Source organism: Microtus ochrogaster, unplaced genomic scaffold (assembly GCF_000317375.1).
Source record: "Microtus ochrogaster isolate Prairie Vole_2 unplaced genomic scaffold, MicOch1.0 UNK13, whole genome shotgun sequence".
NCBI lineage: Eukaryota > Metazoa > Chordata > Mammalia > Rodentia > Cricetidae > Microtus > Microtus ochrogaster.
Genome location: NW_004949111.1, coordinates 4706611 through 4725363, shown reverse-complemented (window position 1 = coordinate 4725363; position 18753 = coordinate 4706611). Strand labels below are relative to the sequence as shown.

At 35.7% G+C, this 18753-nt stretch overlaps 1 protein-coding gene across 1 annotated transcript in view; it reads right to left on the bottom strand.

Moving 5' to 3' along the window:
- Positions 1–17338, bottom strand: part of Rps6ka6 (ribosomal protein S6 kinase A6) — a 148385-nt gene extending 131047 nt beyond the window's left edge. Inside the window, exon 1 of the mRNA XM_013353608.2 lies at positions 16956–17338. The gene's annotated coding sequence lies outside the window, so the exon portion shown is untranslated. The remainder of the gene's footprint in view (positions 1–16955) is intronic.
- Between the last annotated feature and the right edge of the window lie 1415 nt (positions 17339–18753).

Sequence of the window (18753 nt, the reverse complement as noted above, 5' to 3'; positions counted from 1 at the left end):
GGGAGGAGGGGGAGAAGAGTGGGAGGAGGGGGAGGGAAATGGGAGGCTGGGAGGAGGCAGAAACTTTTTTTTTCTTTTTCTCAATAAAAAAAAAGAAACTACCGTGGCTCTGTTTTAAACTCTAGATTCCCTAAGTAATCTAAAGATTATGCCTAAAAAAAGAGAAGTAATAGTCTAGCCTAAAACCTACTAATACGTGTTATACACCACTTTAGTTTACATAGTGGATAGTATAGTACCATCTTCAAGAAATGTCAATAAATTGACATTAAAGACCTTCTGCTGGGAATATGTCAGCCTTGGCTATGTGATACTTTGTCTAAAAGAATCACACAATACAAAAATTGATTTAATACAAACTCCAGTCTCAAAGATGTCCTAATAATAATGAGATCCATGGCAATATATGCCCACTGGTGCATGAGTAACATGAATAATATGGGAGCTACCAAATACTTTCTGATTGGATTTAATGTATGATCCACAGAATGAAAACCATACTTGATACCATTATCAGGTTCAAAATATTGTGGCTAATTAGACAAAAGGCCCAAAGGGAGAACACACTACCATTATTCTACTAAACAGACACAGTATAGAACCAACTCTTAGTGACTTATTCTTATATCCACAAATTAGTGCTCTTCCCCCATCAGTAAAACTTCATCTTGCAGTAGGTAGCAATTAGCATAGAGACCCATGATCAGTCAATGTGTAGACACTAAAGACTGCAGAATGCTCAGCCTGAAATGGGACATCTATATCACACCTCACCTGCCGAAGCTCAAGGATCATTGTGGAGGAACTGGTGAAGAGATTGTAAGATCAAAAGGTAGTGCATAACTAAAGAAACACTCATTCTTGACCATAATAAGGCACTGGCATACATCTACCCACAGTGATCATGGCAGCAAGAAGAAGACACTCACAAGTTAATCAAGACAAAATCCCAGCATAGGGCGAGGGTAGGCATGAAGCCCAACCCCTAGCTAAGGTGATATTGGCAATTGATAGCTGTTTGTGAAAGGAGGAATCAGTTGTCTTAGATAGTATGACCCTAGTTGATAAATAACACTTAAAGACATCCCTCCAAAGAGACAGAAATCTTTAATAAATAAATAAAATTTAAAAAAAGACAGCCCTCCACCCCAAGAGTATTTGGAAATCACAAATTGAACTTGCTGGACTTAACATAAATAACTGATTTTCTGTGGAAAGGTGGGGATGGATAATGGAGGATTTTGGGGGAGTGGTGAATTTGATCAAAATATGTTTTTTAAACATAAAGCAAAGAAAACCAGCTTACAAACCACAATCCCAGAGAACTTAGACAACAATGAGAACACTAAGAGAGACTTACATAGATCTAATCTACATGGGAAATAGAAAAAGACAAGATCTCCTGAGTAAATTGGGAGAATGGAGACCTTGGGGGAGGGTTGAAGGGGAGAGGGTAGAGACAAGGAGGGGAGCAGAGAAAAAATGTAGAGCTCAATAAAATAAAAAAATGTTTTATGAAATTCTCAAAGAATTAATAAAATATTGCTTAAAAGCAAACAAGAGCACCAGAAAGTACTGTCTCAAATTCCACCAGATAGATATTTAACATCTACCAAAAAATTTTATAAATACTCAATTGTGGCACATTTACAGCTGGTGAGAGGGGCCAATTTTAAATTAGTTGAAATAGACACTTGTTTACTTGGTGTAGTTTCAAGAGGAATTGAGAAAGCATACATATCACAAACTGCCTTCCTCATTAATGGCTGAAATTTAATTTTTATGGACTTACTTTTTAAAATGTTGAATTTTTATTTTATGTGAATGCGTCTGAATATATGTACATGCACCACATTCATATTTGGTGTCTGAGAAGCCCTAACAGGGTCATTAAATACCATGAATATAGAGTTACTGACAGTTTTGAGTCACCATGTGGGTGCTGGGAAGTGAACCTGGGTCCTCTGCAAGAGCAGCATGTTGTGAAATATTAGTTTAAGATGTGTTACATTCATTTATGCTGTGAAATATTTGTTTAATGATGCAAAGATCTCTTGCATTTTTTTATGTTGCATTTGTTTAACTCTGTGAACCTACGTTACTTTTCCTGCCTCAAGCACCTGACGAGTCTAATAAAGAGCTGAACAGCCAATAGTTAGGTAGGAGAAAGGCTATGAAGGGCTGGCATGTGGAGAGAATAAGTAGGAGGAAAGATCCAGGGAAAAGGAAAGAAGCAAGAAAAGGAGAAGGCGAGAATAGCAAGGACCGGCCACCCAGTCATACAGCTAGCCATGGAGTAAGAAGGAAAGAAAGATGTATAGAAGAAAAGTAAAAGCACAGAGGCAAAATGTAATTAAAGAGAAATGGGATAATTTATGTTAGAAAAGCTGACTAGAAACAAGCCAAGTTAAGTCCAGGCATTCATACATTAGGAATGTGTCTCTGTGTATTTATTTGGGAGCTGGGTGGTGGGACCACAAAGAGTAAAAAGAAAAAGGAAAAGGAAAAAGAAAACAACTACAGTAGCAAGTGTCATCTCCAAAGCCTTTCTTTTTTTCAGATTTCTTAATTGAAGTTTTGGTTTTTCACACTTTTTACATTTTCAAATAAAAATATAATTATTTCTTACGAAGTCCAATGGTTAATTTTTCTGAAATAATCAGTTGTTAATCCTTCAGTAATTTATTTGCTGTATACACAAATCTGGCCTTGGTTAAGAGAGCCACAATCTGTAATTGCAAAGGGCCCCTATAGCAAAACTGCCACATCAGAGAATAAAATAAGAGAGGCAGAAAACAGTCCCTACTTCATATATCACAAATTAACCTTGCCGATAAACATGATGAGATACGAAGTAAAATTCTTATAAAAGCAGAATAAGAGTGGAGGTAAGAACATGAATGTAATAAATGAAGAACTCTTACATTGCAGATAGAAGAGAATGCAGAGTTAGTACAAAGTGACAAGATAGAGATTTGATATGATGGCATTGGGGTCCTTTATTTACCAATTTCAATGTAAGGACTTTTAAGAGGGTAAGTGAGGGGCCTCAGGTTAAAATTTGTCATTTAAGAATTCTAGAGAGAATTGGAAATTTGACAGAGGTTTGTAAAGATTTTCAATTTGCTACAGTTGAATATCCAGATATAGGAAAAGAAAAAAACATATAAAAGCATCAGATTGCTAATGACAAAATATCTTATGGCTCACATGAAATCTATAATTCAACCAACGTTTTTTTTTACATGAAGACAGAGAGGTCATTCAGACTAAGAATTAAAATTGCTTCCAAACTGTCACACTTGAAGCAAACCTTTTAGAGAAAGTATGATTATAATCTATGTAATAGTGTTGGGAAAATAACTACCTCTATACCTCCAAAATGGAGAGTGGGAAATGGCCTGTGGTTTCCTTGATTATACTGTAACAACCTAATGGCAAAATCGGCCTTGAAAGTTGAGTTTCACTGTTCTGAGTTATACTGGTTTAGCAAAGGTTTTAAATGTAATGCTACAGTGAATTCTCTTAAGGCTAAAAAGAGCTTGCTAAGAGGCACTGAAGAGTTTGATGATAATTTAGGATAGTGATGGTCATTAAATATGGTCTTTAAAAACAGCATTAAGAGTGAACTTCTGGGTAAGATATGGCCTGGGAGCTGCTTCCATGTGACCCAGTTAAGAAGAGTCAGTATAAGAACAAATAGGCTCTATTCCAGAGAGAATGATAGGTAACTGAAATTCATAAAGTTGGGTATAAGAGCAACTGAAAGGGCTCCAGCAAATGGCAGCTGATATATTAAAAAGAAGCTAAGCTACACATTGTTCCACCAGCCCAGATCTCTAAGAGGGGAAGAGAAAGCAGAGGAACATTCAAAAGGTGAGCCTCATGAAAATAGACTTGCAGCCCTACCGTCAGTACAAGCCTTTACAAGCCTGAAATCCAGCTGCAGGTTTCGGTGAAGCTGATTCCCCCAGAGAACACAGGAGTGGAGAAGAAGCTCCTAAGGATTTGAGTCTGAGGGCAGCTGCCAGACAGCATCTTGAGAGTGATTGTATTGTTTAAAACTAAGCTACCCTGGGGGTCCAGAGAACAAGGAATAACCTTAAGTCACAGAGCTTGAATTTAAATTACCAAGGCCCCTGACAGTTTCTATATTTTAAGACTCTAGAAAAAAAGCTGCTACAACACTTGCTGTTTTTAACTTTTACACACCCCCTTTTTTATTTTGCTATGATTTAAATAAATGATTTAGCAATATTATTTCTATTTATTTTTTTTATTCTTTTGAGATTATAATTACATAATGTACCTCTTCCCTTGTTGGCCTCCCCCCCCTGTGCCACCAGAGTTCTATTCTGAAATGTTCTTACTTGTTTTTATAAGCTGAAATGTACTTCACTTTGTCTCTGGCAGCTTCATGTTATCTCATGTATTAGGTTGAGGTCTTTGAACTATTTGGAGTTGAGTTTGTACTAGGTGAAATATAGGGATTTAGCTTTACACTGATCTGTGAGTCCACTTTTATGCCAGTCCCATCCTATTTGTGTTAGAATAACTCAATAGTATAACTTGAAGTCAAGTACAGTGATATATTCTGTAAAATTCTCTTTGTTCAGGATTGCTTTGCAATTCTTGGTCATTTGCATTTTCATATAAATTTGACTTTTTATGACTGTGAATAATAGATTTGGTATTTTTATTAGGATATCTTTGAATCTCTATATTGCTGTTGGTACGCTGGTCATTTTCATTGTATTCCTCAGATCTATAAGGGAGGTCTTTATATTCTTCTAGTTTCTTCCTCATTTTCTTTCTTTGTTGCCTTTAAGTTTATCTTGTAGAAAATTTTTGTTTCCTTAGTTATATTTATTTGCAGGTATTTTATTCTTTAGATACCTACTGTGAATGTAATTATCTCTTTAATTTCTTTTACAGTATGTTTTTATTGATATATAGGAATACTGTTAACTTTTCTTCCTTAATTTTGGAACCTGGAAATTGTCTATAACATCCCTAGGTATATGCAAGATGGACTGTAAGTCAACATATGATAGATATACTTGCACATCCATGGTTACTGATGCACTATTCACAATAGCTAAGAAATGGACCTCACCTAGATGTACGTCAGCAGATGAAAAAAATCATGGTGCACATAAACAATGTATTTTTTCAGCAGCTTAAGGAAAAATGAAATCAAGATATTTTCATTAAAATGCATAGATTTAGTGAGCATTATGTTAAGTGAAATTAGCCAGGCTCAGAAAGACAAATACTGCATATTTATGATTCTATGTGGATCTGAGATTTAAGTGAGTGTGTGTTGGGGGCAGGGAGAGGGTGGGTAGACCATGCAAGTAGAAAGGGACTGTGAGATTAAAAGAAGACACCTTAAGGGAGGGATGTAGACGGAAAGATAAAATAATATAACTTGCCGGGCGGTGGTGGCGCACGCCTTTAATCCCAGCACTTGGGAGGCAGAGGCAGGCGGATCTCTGTGAGTTCGAGACCAGCCTGGTCTACAGAGCTAGTTCCAGGACAGGCTCCAAAGCCACAGAGAAACCCTGTCTCGAAAAGCCAAAAAAATATATATATATATAACTCGTGAAATAAAGAAGAGAGGTTTACTTGGGGGAAGAAAGGTTATAAGTGAGAAAGCCATAGAAGGGAACTCAGTGGGAGGGAGGTGAATAAGAATAAAGTATTGACAAAATGCTGTCCTAAAGCCCATCATTTTATATGCTAATTTGAAAATTTAAGTCATAAAATAAAATAAACCCCTATTGTTTTGAATTGATAAAATAATCTTTATCCTTTATAAAAACTAAAATTTATTTTGTTTTCAAAATATAGAAAAATTGAGGCATATATTTAGCTTAAAATAAATGTGGTAATCCTTACCATGTATTGGACTAAAATAAATAATACCAAGATTTAACCATCCAATTAAGAGAAATTGTTATATGAGACGTAAGAGTCAATTTAAAACAAAAGGAAAGACCTCACCATATCTGTTTCCTCAATAAATAGCTTCCAATAGAGCCCATAATTCTATGACTATGCTTGATCCTAATTATAAAAGGAGCAGAGAAAGAACTTTAACAACAAATCAATAAATTCTGGCCAAGTGACCAAGAATTTGTCCATTAAGTAAAATCAAGCATCAATTTTAAAACTATAGTGTTCAGAATATGAATATATATTTTTCCCAGTAATAATAGGTGGCATTTAAAGGTACTATTTCATCTTATCAGGATTTTTCTACTACAGAAATAAATCATTGTAATAATATAGGACATGTGATTATACATTTTAAAGACATTATACAATATCAATCTAAGGGGCTGATTTTTTTATGTTTTAATTTCTTTAACAATGACACAAATAAAAACCAGTAATTTTCCTATTATGGTTAAGTGAAAGGTAACAAGGAACCCTTTTAGGGGATAATTTATTTTTTGGTGCTTGTATTTGGGTCCTACTAGAGGTAAATTTTTCTATTCTCATAAAAAATATCAGAAAAAGCCAGGACTCAACAACAAACCTACACTTGGAGATTGGGCTGGAGAGATGCAGTGGTTAAGAGCACTGATTACTCTTCCAGAGGACTTGGGTTTGATTCCCAGAGTCAACTTGGCAACTAGCATTCATCTGAAACTCCAGTTCCAGAGAATCCTATTCACTTTTCTGACTCTGTGAACACCAAGAACTCATGTAGTGTGAGACATACATATAGGCAAAGTGCCCATACATAATTTTTTAAAAAATATCTATAAGTCACTGAAATTTGTGCCTTTAAATGAGTGAACACATCTGAAAACTTTACTTCTTCTTGCTTCAAAATAGGAATTACAGTAGTAATTAACAACTACAGGTTAAATAAAAATATCTTGCATATATCATTTTCTAAATGTATATTACTTATAAAAGCCAATGTATTTTATTGTGACATTTTTATACATGCACATAACATAGTTTGGTAATAATCATCCCATTATCATTTCATAATCCCTTGCTCATTTTATCACCTTTCCTATCCCTAATAGTCTATGTTTAATTTTTATGTTCATTTGTATGTATGTGTGTGTGTTTGTTAGTTTGGATAAATCAAGAAATCCATCATCCATTTCTTTTACATTTTACAACATAATAGAGTGAAACATTCTCTTATAATATTCTATATTTCTTTGATGTCTGTTGTAAAGCTTCTGTGCTTATTTCTAATTATGTTAATTTGGATCTCCTCTTTCTTTCTATTAGTTGGACCAGGTATCTGTTGATCTTTTTTATCTTCTCAAAGAACTAGATCTTACATTTATTGATTCTTTTCATTGCTATCTTCATTTTTATTTTATCATTTTTTTGGGTTGACTTTTATTGTTTCTTGCCCTCCACTGTTCTTGGTTTCTATGTGCTTTTCCAAATTCTTGAGATGCATCATTAAGACATTTATTTGTGTTCTTTTTGATTTTTTTTATGTAGGCATTTTAGGGTTGTAAACTTCACTCTTAGAACTGCTTTTAATGTGTCCCAGAGACTTTACTGTATTGTTGAATTGCATTTTCATTTTTTATTTAGTTCCATGATTATTTTTACTTCTCAAACCCATTCATCATTCAGTGACTAGCTGTTTAATGTCTGTGAGATAATGTTCTTACTAGAGATTAGTTTATTGTTGATTTTAAATTTTATTGGACAATGGTCAGATAGGACACATGGGATTATTTTTATTTTATTTACTAAATGCTTTGTGTCCCAGCATGTACTCAGTTTTATATTTTTGGTTATGAGTCTAGCCTTTAACGGTTGAGCCGTCTCTTCAAAGGTCCTTAGTTTATTTCTCAGCAACCACACGGTGTCTCACAACCATCTGTAATGAGATCTGGTGCCCTCTTGTGGAGAAACCTGATCAGTCAACTTCATCAACAGACCATAAAACCCAATATGAACAAGTTTGAGAGAACCGCCATATACGCGCTGTTGATGCATGCTTCCGCATTGCCAGGGCGTAAATTTCACTCATTCATTCACTATATCTCTCCAGCCCAGCATGTATTCAATTTTATAGAAGCTTTTATACGCTGTTGAGTAGAATGTATATTCTGTAGTGTTTGGGTGGAATGTTATTTATAGATCTGCTAGGTCCATTTGATGGAAAAATATTGTTTAATTCTGAGGTTTCTTTATTTCTTTATCTAGATGACCTATCTTTTGGAGAAACTGAGGTATTGAAATCACTGATTACTATTGGATTTTTGATAGTCTATGCATTTAATTTCATTAGTATGCTTTTTATGAAGTTGGGTGCACTAGGATTTGGGGCAAATATGTTAAGTATTGTGTTTTTTCCCAATTACATGATTAATTGATACTTGTCAATAATGGCAGGTTCTTCTTTGTCTCTTTTGATTAGTTTTAGTTTGAAGTCTTTTTGTCAGATAGTCAGATGGCAATTTTTGCTTGCTTCTTGATCCCATTTGCTTGCAATACATTTTTTTCATATTTCATTTTAAGGTAGTCCTTATCATTAAAGCTGAATTTCTCAGAAATGTGTTCATCTTCCCTAGCAATTAGGGAAATATAAATCAAAACAATTTTGAGATTTCATCTTACCTCAGGCAGAATGACAAAGATCAACAAAACAGCTGACAAATGCTGGAGAAAATGTGGGGAAAAAGGAACCTTCATTAACTGTTCATGGGTCTTAAAACTACTTCAGCCACTCTGAAACCCCATGTGGAGAATGCCCCAAAAGCTAAATAAAGCTGTAACATATGATCCATACTACTCCTCAGCATATTCAGGAATTGGCACCCTACTGCACAGATACTTGGTCAGAAATGTCCACTGTTGTCTTAGTCACATAGACAGGGAATGAAACAACCTAAACGTCTCTCAAGAGAGAAAAGGAAAATGAAAATGATATTATATACACAATGTAATACTATTAATTTGTAAAGAAAAATGGAATCATAAAAGTTCTAGGTCAATGGATGGCCCTAGCAGAGATTGTATTGAATAAGGTGACATGGAAACTCAAATGCCCTGTGTTCTTTCTTATCCATAGTTCCTAGCTCCAAATCTGCAGATGGGAGTATAAAACATGAAGCAACTACAGAAACCAGGAAATTATACAGAGACCAATGATGGGAGTAGCTTAGGGGAGAATTAGTAAGATACAAGAGATATGAATTGGGAAGCATAAAAATGGGAGGGGTCTCCAACTGCGAAGGAGGGAGGTTAGCACTGAAGAGAAAGTACAGGAATAAATAGCATCAAGGTTATTCAATAAAGCATCAAGGAAGCATAGCATTTTATAGTTATCTAAATTACATACAATGTATAAAAGTATGTGTGCACACATAAATGCATATTCATACATGTGTGTGTGTGTGTGTGTGTGTGTGTGTGTGTGTTGAGCACACACACGTTTTTGAGGAAGTTAAGCCACTTGGGATGACAAGTCTAATAAGTAATATAGACTAACAAAAATCATATTACCAGGCACAAGAAACCTCCTTTCAAATGATTAGACAGTGTACTCCAGATGATTCCCCAGACAGTATAAACTATTGCTATAGCCCTTGATTGCATCTTAAGGATTGAGGATGAGGCCCTATTGCTTAAGATCCCACACACTTAGGACACTGGAGTCAGTTAATTTGAGCTGATTTGACCTAGAAGCCTCTGCGGTGGTCTAGCTCCCATGGTTTCAGAAAATAGATGCAAGCTGCCAAAGGAGGGAAACAAATAGTTCAACCTAGCTGTAACACCTATGAACCGCAACGATGAGAATGGCAAAATATTAATAAGGTTGCAATAAGTGGCACTCATAAGTTAGTAGTAAACAACAGTTGTCTAATTGGACTTAAGACCCGCTCAATGAGAGGGAAGTTATGCTCAGCGTTGGAAAGCTAGACAAGCTATTACCCTTTATCAACAGAGCCCCTCTTTACAACAAATGATGACCATTATAGAAAACCACAACTAAACACAATGAAGATCCTAACCCCAATGGATACATCTATATCACAATTCCTGTATCTCAGGATCAGGGGACATTGTAAGGAGAGGGAGCAGAATGACTGCAACAGTCAGAATACAAAAAAAAACCCCAAAAACCTGATTTAACATATTGAATTTGCATATAATGTATGTATTTGTGCATGTGCATGCATGAACTTACACATGGATATCTATGTATACATGTATGTAACAATAATCATAGAAAGAGAGGCTTTTAGCTTGAGAGTTGAGGGGGAAATGGAAACTGTTGGAAGAATGGTATCTGAGAAAGTCTGAAGGGAAGAAATGAAGAAGAAAAAACTGATGTACTTATCTTTCAATTAAAAAGATAATTTAAAATATACAAAACAGTTGATAGTAATACAACACTGGTAATACAACAATGGTCTTACACATTGGACTCTGCTATTATAAGTCCATTCAGAAAATGCTAGCAAGTCTGTAGGAATTATTATCAAATAGGACCAATTTCAGAACATTTTTCATCGATTCTTTTAATTCAATGTTTTCCAAAATCAGCCACAGGAAGATAAGTCTGTTCTTATACTATTTGGAAATTCAAATTCTGAAATAAGCTAACTTCATTATCTCACTATTTGAAGCTTAATTTGTTTATGATATTTGAAGTTTAAATATCATATGAATAATTTTAATTCTCTTTATATGCACACAATATAAAATCCCTACCAAGCAATTTATTACGATTTTTTGTTATGAGAAAATTTTATAAAATCTCAGCACCTAAAAGAAACAAAGATTCTGACCTTAAAACTATAAAGTTACTGGGATTTTCTGCATCTTAGCATGTAACTTGACACACATGATAGCTGCATAAATTTGTTCAGACATGTTTGTTTGTGTAACAAAACAAGCAAAAAAGAAAAATACTATTTTTTGGTAAAGTTCATTTAACAGTTAAGGCTCAGGCAACCTGTTCTAATAATAAGCTTCAGTAGAAGTAGGGGATTGAGACAACCTTAGAAGCCTTAACACCTCTAGAGAATAAAGCTTTACTCAACAGGACTACTAAATGCAATAGATCGAACACCAAACTTCATTTCCACAAATTAGAAGCTGTTCAAGAAAATGCCTCTGGGATCTTCTCAAGTTAAAATAAACAAGAAAACCTACCCTCTTCAGTGGTAGTTTATTGCCTAAAAATTTGCTACAGTAACTGTTCTGACATGACTGGTAACAAATAACCTATATGAAGTAGCCCATACAGTATGATATAATTTCCTGCCGTTTATCAAGGGAAATGTGCATACAAAGAAGGAGTCAATCATTTTATCACGTGGGTGGGAACACCCGTGCATTATACACAGGCTCACTAACGATTTTTTAAAAATATCTGACTGATGTGGCAGCTTAGAAACCAATTGTATCCTTGTAGCTTCAAGTTGCAAAAATCAATTTTATACTGATTTAACAGATTGCTTTGGCGTAGGAGAAACAGAGCAATCAATGGTGATGTCAGCAGCCTCTTTGTCATGCAGGCCTAAAGGAGTTGCCTATAATCAGTCTGAAACAAGGAGCAGCCACTGCTGCCAATATTCGCAATGGATGTTCAGTTTCTATGGTGCTGAAACAATCTCAAATAAACAAAGGAAAGAAACGTGGGGTTTAATATAAAACTAAAAATAAAGTATATATGCTGAAAACAGGAGACATTTACAGCACAAGCATGACTTATATTTATAGGTTTCAAATATCATAGAAAAGAAAGTTTGAATTGCTCAGAAGTCCTCACAGCAAAATAGCAGAGCTGGAGGTAGAGCGCTAGTGGGATATCATTCAAAGAGACAAATTTCAATCATTAATACTTGGGAGGATTAGATGTTTAAGGCGGGACTCATGTGTAATAATAACAGCTAGAAACAAAAAGGAGGAGTAATTATTTTTACATCAAGTTCTTGGCAAAATTCACTCACTGTATTTGTAACACATCAACAAATGGGGAAGAAAATAGAAGCACTCATCCATTCAGAATTTTGTTTATGTTGAAATTACTTGGTATATAATATTTCTGAAGGTTTTGCAAAAATGAACAATGAAAGGCTGTAACTGTTCAGTAATGAGAGAACTGGCTAGATCTTACTTCCCTTCCATATTCTTCCCAATGCACAGCTTCAAAACACTGCATTGAATTTATAAAGGTTTTCTTCTGAGTATCCTAAGTCATGTCAGGTTTAGTATCACATCTCTTCACTTCCTTTAAGGTATCTACAGGAAAGTTGTAAAAAGTAGAAGGAAGAAAAAACTGATTTTTTTTTGTAAACATAGCGAGCTTATACCATCCGTGCAAGTAATCATAAGAATCTCATAAAAGATAGCCCGAAATTCAACTCGTGTGCATATATCTCAAAAAAGTGAAGTTGTATTTTATTGAAAATACACATATTTTCCACATATTTTCTCAGATAATGTGACCTTCTGTAGAGTAGCTAATTAGAATAAGTAAATATCCAAGAACTTAATCAGAAAAAATGCTGTTTGTTGATGGTCAATATCATTTTAACCTTGTTTGATTATATGAACTGGGAAGATTATATGAATAATAAAACCCACTAATTTTAAGTTATGAGCAGAAAGACCAATCTAATTTTATCTACTTAGGAACACATGGATGCCTATATCACAAGCAAGGCACCATACTGAATATATGAAAGATGCCAGCCATGCCTTCTTGCTTGAAGCAGCCCTTACTCTAATAGTAGGGTTGAAACATGCAGGCACACAAATAATAACGGAGCAAGAGACTGGAGACAGATAGGAGGCTATTAAAACACTGCAACAACTCATTTATTTTTAAAAATCTAGATGAAATATAAACTATCATGGTTAGCAGTAGAATTAGAAAAGAATAAGTAAATATGAAAGCTGTTTCAGAAATAGACATGGCAACTAATTTTACTTGATGGATAAGAAAAGAAAGTTACAGATGACTTTCAAGTTCCCTGTTTGGGTTACTAGGAGAAAGATATTGATAGAAACAAATAGTTCAAGAGGATGGGTAGACTCATCAGAGGAATGGGAACACTTGATTTAAAGTATGATGAATATCTAAAAGAAATATCTCTATATTTAATATTCCAAAGCAATGATCTTTAAATATTGTGTATTGTTTATAAACTTTGCATGTGGGCTCTGCAAATTAATAAGATGGTTGTATTAATGTATCAATATAATCATATATGTATACATACATGTACATATATATATATATATATCAAAAATGTTAATGATGACTTAAAAGTAACTAGGAGTCTACACTAGTTTCATTCCGACAATTCAATAGATTGTTTTGCTAGTCCATATGAGACAACCTATATGACCTCTTTCCAATTTGACTTATAAGAAATACTGATTTTTCTAACCCAAATTAATGATAAGGAATTTATATTATAGGAAATATAACATAATACTTTGCTATTGAATGGTGAACTATATGTTTATGTGTACATATTTGCATTTAAATGTCCAGTATTAACTTATTAATAATGTCTTGGCATCAGTTTGAAAGATAAGGAGAATCTGATAAACTACAATGTGTTCACATGTACATCCTTTATTTAGAAAATGTTACAAATTAAAATTCCTTTCAAAAGGCTAAAAAAATAGAACAGTAGGAAGTGAATCCCTGTTGAGTAATATTCCTCTTTATTTTTAAGCCTTCTTTTATAAGAAGGCTTCGGGAGTTTAGGTCGTATCTCGTCTTAACCATCATAACACGATTCACTAGACACTATCCATGTTTACAGAAACTGAAACTTAGCATGTAGGTCCCACAAATAATAAATGATTTTTCCAAGGTCACCTAGTTAGTATGTGTTTGAATATAAGTTTTGACGTTGGGTTATTGTCTTTTTATTACAGCATAATTGTCATAAATGTTTTGGCTTCCTCTGTTTTTCAGGATTGAATCAATTTTATGAATATGGGCTTTTAAATTTTTTACCTGGTCTCTAACACAAACTCCCAGGAAGGAAAAAGTTCTCTTTTGAAACGAATAGGGAAAGGTGAGACTAATATTTTTTTCTTCTTGTCCACCTTCTCTCCTAACAGATCAACATCATATTCTCTCAACACTTCTGTCTGTTGTACTGACTTGTGGTTAAGTTTTGTATTTAAAATGTCTGCTTCAGGCCGGGCGGTGGTGGCGCACGCCTTTAATCCCAGCACTCGGGAGGCAGAGGCAGGTGGATCTTTGTGAGTTCGAGGCCAGCCTGGTCTACAAGAGCTAGTGCCAGGACAGGCTCCAAAGCTACAGAGAAACCCTGTCTCAGAAAAAAACTAAAAATAAAATAAAATAAAATAAAATAAAATGTCTGCTTCTGAAACAGGAGTTCCATCAATTTGACTTTAAATTCTATTTCTGAGGATTGTTATTGTAGTAAAGATAATCTGAAGACTGGGGGCTTGTGATTTATCTTTGTTAACTCCAGATAACATAAACAGGCAAGGCAGAGACCATTTAATCTTCAATAAGATAGCATGGGTTCAGAGACACAAGTCAGGCCAAACTAACCTCATTTCCGTTTTGGAAGTGTAAATAATCCTACAGGATCATATGAATGCCTTCTAGCTAGAATATCTGAATTGAACAATATACAATGTCCCTGTTGTTAAGAGAGAAAATAGCATTTATAGTTGGTAGACAATGCATTTTCACCTAATTGTTAACAACAGAATGACAGTGGGAATTTATAAGGCACTCTTTCTTTATTCCCATCCTGAGCAGGGTCACAACTGAAAACAGAAAAAGAGTCCTTTTGAAATTGTCGGATGACAAAACTGGAAAGAAAAGCAAACTGGTTTGATACTTGTTTGAAAGGAAGGGCAAATATTACCACAAACTTTTTTTAAAGAAACAAAACAAAATATATTAATTTAGTTTCAAAAATTAAGTATATAAGGGGACTTGCCTTAACAACAATACACGACTGCATTTATAAGACATCATTGAAAAGATTCTTGCTGATCATGAGCACAACATAACAAAAGTGAATGGTGGTTACTAAAAAAAAAAAAAAAGAAAACACCATGCTGGAGTTATGGGATAGACTATTTACCTAGAATGCTACATAAGCCTTATCTTTGATTCCCAGTACAACATAAAGCAGATGTGGGGTTGCTTGCTTATAATCCCAGCACTTGGGAAGTGGAAACAGGAGAATTAAGAGTTTAAGTCCAGACTGGCTACACAGCAATTTTGTAGCCAGTCAGAGGTTTTAAAGACACTGTCTCAAGAAATGAATAATGGAACAAACAAATAAATAACATAAAGAAATCACAGCCACAAAGTAAAACAAAAAGGCAACACAATTTAAAGCAATGCTAATTTCATTTAAAACACTATAACATTCAGATGCAGCTGTAACACTTTTCTGTACGTACATACTACATGAATTAGGGGGTTTGGTATAGCACACACTTGAAGAAGAGTACTGGCAAACTTGTAATTAAAGGAAAGCATAGAAGCTTCTAATATATGAGCTTTCAAATGTTTTAAAGCCTTTAGCATACTGACTATATTTTTCCATTTTGATGGAAATTTGATGACATATTAAATTATCAATTAATACATTTACTGTGTTTTCATTTACTGAAGCATGAGACCTAAGTGAGGTATTGTAATGAAATTTCTACATAGATGTCATTTACTGATTTCCATGATGTACTTTTTGTGCTTTCTGATACTGACTCTGCTTTTATGCTGTCATTTAGTTTTCAACAATAACGACATATTTCAGGAGCTAGAGCAAGTCAAAGCTAGGCAAGCTTCCAAATTGCTTTTACTTTTGAGGTTGGATTTCACTATGTAGCTTAGCTTGGTATTGAACTCCTGGCAATCTTTCTGCCTCAGCCTCCCATGTTTGAGGTACTGTCATCATGCCTGGCTCAAAGGCAATTTGCAATTTACTGGACTCCAAATAAGCAAAACTACTATTGTATTTGTATGGATATTAGAGGGCCTTTTTACAAGTATAGAGCAGGAGGATTTGGATTGGGTAGAATCTTCCCTCAGACACCTAAGTTCAATAAATTGCCTGGCAACAAGGTCACCCCTCGCAGCTTGAATAATTAAGGAAAATAGGAAAATCATTCCATGTCTTCAGTGTTTCAAGTTTTGGGTTTAGGGTATAACCAGACAAATCTGAGAGTGAAAGCAGTTATTTATACGTCAGCCGGATAGTGTACCCATGAAAGAGAGGAAGAACAAAGTTGTTCTTAGCTGCTTTGCCTTGAAGCAAAGGTAAGGGTGGTTTCAGAAGGAAACATGTATTCCTCTGCTATTTAGAATTAGTTGGTGAAATGCTTTCTTCACTCTTCATGCCCCAACAAAGTACCTGCAAGTTCAGATCTATGGAGATCAGTCACACTTGTCTTGGGGAGAGAAAATGCCCATTTTCCAGCTCATATTAACAATCAGAGTAGAACTCAGATAAAGTGATTTGAAAAGGTTATCCACTCAGTCTGAGTCACCAAGGTTTTGGATGCCAAATCGGATGCTGTCTAGAAACAAATAGTAACCAGAGCACCAGTGGCTGGCTGTAAAGAGAAGGGAGTCTTGTGGTTCTCACTAGGTATAAGACTCACTGTTTAATGCTAATACTTTGCAGCAGAAATACCCAGGAGTTTAATGATGTTAGCAGAAAAAAATGGACATAGTATTTATTTGAGAGCTATTGCCTTCCATGAGGAGGCCCTGGGTTTGATCCCCAACACTGATTAAAAATACAAGGTAATAGCTGTGCTTGGAAAAGGAGAAGAGGCTAGCTACTAAAGAAGGCAAATTTGAATTCTAAAAAGTAGCTTAGTTATAATGAGCCACATTAGCCCAAGTTCCCAGTAACAATCAGTAATAAGGTAGTTTTTCCCTCTGAGGTTTCCATGCCTGTTGTGAGAACATTTGAAAAGCTACTCACCACAGAGAAGCTGGTCCTTCACATTCATCCAGAGGCTGCCAGCCTGCTGCAGTTCAAGTGCACAGGACCAAGAAGCAGGAGCCCTGGTTTTGGAGTTCCACGTCTGCCACTTGGTGATCTTGCAAGTTTCTTTACCTCTAGCACCAGATCTAACCACCTCACAGAAGTACTGGAAGAACCTAGTGAAATCACAGACCTGGAGGCACTTTGCAAAGCATAGAGCACTGCAGAAGTGTGAGGGATGATTATCCAAACAGCTTTCATGCCAAGCCTTCTGGTATCACCCTGAAGGCCTCCTCAGCTTTGGCACAGATTTCTCAATTCCCTGGTTGCTCCCTCCAAGCCATATCTGGCTTGGGAGCAAGTGCCCTAGCCCTCCCTTCCCTTGCCAGCTTCCTCCTTAATGGATGCAGCTGAATATAGTTATTCTTCATCTGCTCTAGGCTATCCTGGAGAGGCCCAGTTTTTCTCGGGAAAAAAGGCTTTACCTTTTAACAAATACCAACAACTCTTCAGAAATAACCTATCAGTGATAGGTGTGAGACAGGGGAGAAAAAAATTGGAGCAATCTTCAGCTTCGGGGAAGAAATAATCGATTTGAGTGAGACTTGCTCAAGGAGCTCTGAGTGCTCAGAACCAAAATGCATGCATGTACGCACACATGCGCGCGTTCTCACACACACACACACACACACACACACACACAGACAGAGAGAGAGAGAGAGAGAGAGAGGCAGGTACACATGTATACACATACAAATCCTTAAGGATTTCACAGTCCACGTACTACAGCAACAAGAAATCTTACCTGAATGCTGCTTTCTGCTTCTAAGCCTGCGCTGGCCACTCTGCCTGCCTTCTCTCTACCACCTGTGAAGATTCTAATTCAGTGCTGCCCATTTATACCCTTCTGGGAGTGGCAGGACTCCAGGAATCTCTGTCCTCACCAATCACAAGTGAGAACTCCTCAGTCTTTGGCCATGTCTAATTTAACCCTGTCTATGTAGACATTATATCAGTGTTGTCAGCTTCCTAACTGGGAGGCCGACATGGCCTCAAAATTAAGGAGCTTCTGTCTTCTGCCTGCTGTGGAGAAATTGTACCTGGTTTCCTTAGTTCTCACAGACAATTTGGTGTGCCAGTGAGGCAGAAAGAATATTCTGGTGAGCAAGTCTTACTCATAGGCAATATGCAGATAATAGGGAAGAAGAAATCAACGGCTGCAGAACAAAGGGCTCAAGACACAAAGGGGAAATCTAAGGTCAGAGACTGGTTCATTTGTTAAAATGGAGAAAATAGGATATAGACAGAGTTAAAATAGGCAGTGGGCTTAATGCTTCCTGATCCAGGATTGGCATAAAAACACATACCAAAGCAGGGTCCTAACATGCAAGCAGAACGTGGTGACTTGTCATCCAAACTGGCATAGACAGAAATGGAGTCTGAAGATAAGACCTGAGCAAAACTGAAGGCAAAAATTGAGCCCAGGAGGATGCTCTCAGCTCCAATACAACCCCAAAGTACTGCTATAAGAGAAGCCATTGTATTTTTGAAATTCTTATGTTGTAAAGTACAGTTTTCAGCAACTTGATTAGTATGAAAATGCAAAATTAAAAAAGAAAATAAAAAGACATCAGAAAGTTGCAGTATTCAAATACTGAGGACAACATTAAGTCTAACTAAATCTTTCAGAGTTGCAGACCAAAGTGTCTCAATTCACGTTCAGTCCTGGAGGTAGGACTGGAGGCCAAATTAGTTCTCCTTTTCTCATTTTTATGTTCTCTACAGCTGTTTCATC